We start from the raw sequence: 4,484 nt of genomic DNA, 5'->3' as shown, positions 1-4,484 counted from the left end.
AATTTTGTAAGTTTCTATAAGATCCCCCCTCAATCTTCTAAATTCCAGCGAGTACAAGCCGAGTCTATCCAGTCTTTCTTCATATGAAAGTCCTGCCATCCCAGGAATCAATCTGGTGAACCTTCTCTGTACTCCCTCTATGGCAAGAATGTCTTTCCTCAGATTAGGAGACCAAAACTGTACGCAATACAGTTAATATTGATAACTACGCAATGTTTAATTGAAGCCAGCCTTACTATTGTGGCATTCAACGTTCTATTACCTATTTTTGCGCTTGCCTTCCTCAGCAAAGAAGGGCAACCTGTGACCTTATTTATGGGGATTAACAACTGCTTACAAGTTGGTTACAATTGAGTTTCTTCTGCCTGTTTCAATTGTTTGGTTCTTTCTACCGATTGCAAGATTTTGCAAGGATCAGTATGGCTGGTGCTAAAGGACTTCAAGGCTTCCGGATCAAAGACCAGCTGCTTGCAAATGTAGTGCATTTGAAGCTACATCAAATGTTTCCTATAGGTGTGCCGTAGAAAGCATTGTATCGAGACGTCTCACAGCATGGTGTGGGGACAACTCCATCCAAGACCGTAAGACATTGCAGAGAATTGTGATCGCAGCCCCATTCCACCACACAAACCAACCACTTCTCCATTGAAGATGGACACCAAACGCTGGAGTAACTCAGCGGGGGCAGGCAGCATCTCTGGAGAAAAGGGACCATTTACACAGCAGGGCCACCGGCACAATCAAGGACAAGTCTCACCCCGGACATTCCCTCTTCTCCCCTCTCCCATCAGGCAAGTGGTACAGAAGTGTGAGAACGCACACCTCCAGTTTCTGGAATAGTTTCTTCCCGGCTGTTATCAGGCAACTGAACCATCCTATAAATAACCAGAGAGCGGTTCTGAGCTACTATCTACCTCACTGGAGACCCTTGGACTATCTTTAATCAGATTTTACTGGACTTTCTCTTGCACTATAAGTTATTCCCTTTATCATCTATCTGTACACTGTGGATGGCTCGATTGTAATCATGCATAGCCTTTCCACTGGGCAGTTTCCTCCCACACTCCAAAGACATACAGGTTTGGAGATTAAGAAAATAACTGCAGATGCTGGTACAAATCGAAGGTATTTATTCACAAAATGCTGGAGTAACTCAGCAGGTCGGGCAGCATCTCAGGAGAGAAGGAATGGGTGACGTTTCGGGTCGAGACCCTTCTTTCTTTTCTCAGAAGAGAAGGAATGGGTGACATTTCGGGTCGAGACCCTTCTTCCAGCATTACTCCAGCATTTTGTGAAGCTGCCTGACCTGCTGAGTTACTCCAGCATTTTGTGAAGGAAGAAGGGTCTCGGCCCGAAACATCACCCATTCCTTCTCTCCTGAGATGCTGCCTGACCTGCTGAGTTACTCCAGCATTTTGTGAATAAATACCAGGTTTGGAGATTAATTGGCTTTGATGAAAATTGTAAATTGTCCCTTGTGTGTCGGATCACTGGTCAGCGCGGGCTCGGTGGGTCGAAGGGTCGGTTTCCTAGCTGTGTCTCTAAACTAAACTAAAGATGCATCTCAGATACACACAAAAAACTGGAGCAACTCAGCGGGTCAGGCAGCATCTCTGGAGAGAAGGAATGGGTGACATTTCAGGTCGAGACTCTGGTTCTTCAGACCCAGATGAAGGTTCATCTTAGCCTGGTATGGAATCAGCTCTGCCTGAACCTGCAGAGAGTGGTGAACACGGTCCAGTCCATCACAAGCTCGTCCCTTACTTCCATGCAGTCAACCTTCACGATGTGCAGCATCGAGATGGATGGAGGTATCAACAAAGATGCCTGTTACCCTGGCCATCCCCCCTTTTCTCTCTTCTTCCTTCTGGGAGAAGATACAGAAGCTTAAAAGCCTGGACATCTGAACTTAAGACCAACTTCTTGCCCGCTGCTCAGACCCCTGACTAATCACCTCTTCATCATCCCATTCCCATAAACACCCCCAGGTGTTCTACCTCATATCTCAACTTCATTCAGTTATTGTACTATTGCACTTTAGTGTATTTTTGCACTAGTTCAGATTTATTTATCATTAATTGTATCATCAGTTGTCTTTATCATTATCGTGTATACTGTTTCCTCTATGAATTTATCTGAATCGGAATCTGAATAGATGTGGTATATTTAAACGCAAGTCTGTAATGTGCAATATAATCATTCCAGTGAGTTGGCTGTTAATCTTCAATTAAAGAATGAGCACATACTCTGGAGCTCCTGGTGTCTCTTTTTATTTAACAAGGTCCTCATCTGCAGTATTTATTTAACGAAGTACTCATCTGCAGTACTGCTGTTGTACAGGGACCCCTCCCCCCCGACCATTTCAATAGACAATAGACAATAGGTGCAGGAGGAGGCCATTCGGCCCTTCGAGCCAGCACCGCCATTCAATGTGATCATGGCTGATCATTCTCAATCGGTACCCCGTTCCTGCCTTCTCCTCATACCCCCTGACTCCGCTATCCTTAAGAGCTCTATCTCGCTCTCTCTTGAATGCACTCATTGACCTCCACTGCCTTCTGAGGCAGAGAATTCCACAGATTTACAACTCTCTGACTGAAAAAGTGTCACCACAGAGGGTGTTGCCCGGACGACGAATTATAAGCGTCGTCTCATCTTTGATATTTTGAGCTCAGCAATAACACATTACCTTTAAACAGAAGATAGACACAAAATGCTGGAGTAACTCAGCGGGTCAGACAGCATCCCTGGAGAAAAGGAATAGGTAACATTTCGGTTCGAGACTGGTCTGACCCTATATCCTTCTCTCCAGAGATGCTGCCTGACCTGCTGAGTTACTCCAGCTTTTTGTGTCGATCTTCGGTTTCAACCCAGCATCTGCGGTTCCTTCCTACACATCTTTTTTTCTTTTTTTTTAACGTACTAAAATCCTTTTAATAATGGCATAATTAAAGCACAGTGAAATCTGAAGCAATATCACCGCGCGCATTTAAACTTCATCTTACATCGCTCAAAACTTGAAGCAATTTTAAGCTAATTGCACAATATCAACAGTTGCTGCTTTACGGCGAATGCAGCGCCGGAGACTCAGGTTCGATCCTGACTACGGGTGCTGCACTGTAAGGAGTTTGTACGTTCTCCCCGTGACCTGCGTGGGTTTTCTCCGAGATCTTCGGTTTCCTCCCACACTCCAAAGACGTACAGGTATGTAGGTTAATTGGCTGGGTAAATGTAAAAATTGTCCCTAGTGGGTGTAGGATAGTGTTAATGTACGGGGATCACTGGGCGGCACGGACTTGGAGGGCCGAAAAGGCCTGTTTCCGGCTGTATATATATGATATGATGATATGATAGTGCGTTTAAACTTGTTTTATCATATCATATCATATATATACAGCCGGAAACAGGCCTTTTCGGCCCTCCAAGTCCGTGCCGCCCAGCGATCCCCGTACATTAACACTATCCTACACCCACTAGGGACAATTGTTTTTAAAAAAAAATTTTTAATTTTTTTTTTAATTATTATTTTTTTTAAACATTTTTTTTAAAAACATTTACCCAGCCAATTAACCTACATACCTGTACGTCTTTGGAGTGTGGGAGGAAACCGAAGATCTCGGAGAAAACCCACGCAGGTCACGGGGAGAACGTACAAACTCCTTACAGTGCAGCACCCGTAGTCAGGATCGAACCTGAGTCTCCGGCGCTGCATTCGCTGTAAAGCAGCAACTCTACCGCTGCGCTACCGTGCCATTGAAAGACGTTTCATTGAAACAAGATAAACGTTTAGACCTGTAAACGGAGAGGTCTATAGGAGTAATGACATATTCTGTTTTTAGATTTGAAATCAGGGGAGAGCGCGAATGCAGTCCCCCACTACCACAAATTTTGCAGTCGAGTATCCCACATTTGGGGACATCGCAGGCGTCAGCACACCCGAAGTGCAATGGGGTAGCCTCGTCCTGGGAGAACCTCCTTTTTTTTCTTCTTTTTTTTTTATATCAAAAAATACTTTATTCTAGTAATAAATATCATTTACAAAACATCTTTTTTAACAAGCCCATCCGACATTTCCGGAGGTTACACCTGTAAACAGACCTGGCCTGCCTGAGCTGGGGATAATTGCAACAGGACAGATGCCCTGCTTATGTATCCAGGCAATCTACAGTATTCACCGAGCCGTCTAGACCACAACAGCGTTGCAATGAGCAGACAGCGCAAAGATGACATCCTGCCTGCAATCAGCAGGTGGGAATTACGCACATTACTGCGATCCCAGCACCTGCTTTCCAAGACTATTAAATTCAGTCCCTCTGCTACAGGGGATGTTTTAACATTTGCATGATGGCGTCTAAGGAGGAGAAAATAATAACGGACGCGTCCTTTCTTTTCAGGGAGAGCAGAAAGATCACTATGCAAATCTTATTGGTGCAAATGAGAATTCTACTGAGTCTATGACTAAAGATCACAGTGAAAAGCAGGCA

At 44.6% G+C, this 4,484-nt stretch overlaps 1 pseudogene; it reads right to left on the bottom strand.

Moving 5' to 3' along the window:
* Nucleotides 1-3,848: 3,848 nt before the first annotated feature.
* LOC144608203 (U1 spliceosomal RNA) lies at nucleotides 3,849-4,002 on the bottom strand (annotated as a pseudogene).
* Nucleotides 4,003-4,484: the final 482 nt, after the last annotated feature.

This window comes from Rhinoraja longicauda, chromosome 30 (assembly GCF_053455715.1).
Source record: "Rhinoraja longicauda isolate Sanriku21f chromosome 30, sRhiLon1.1, whole genome shotgun sequence".
NCBI classification, from domain to species: Eukaryota; Metazoa; Chordata; class Chondrichthyes; order Rajiformes; family Arhynchobatidae; genus Rhinoraja; species Rhinoraja longicauda.
The sequence above is the reverse complement of the archived record's forward strand: the minus strand, read 5'-3'. Positions and strand labels throughout refer to the sequence as shown.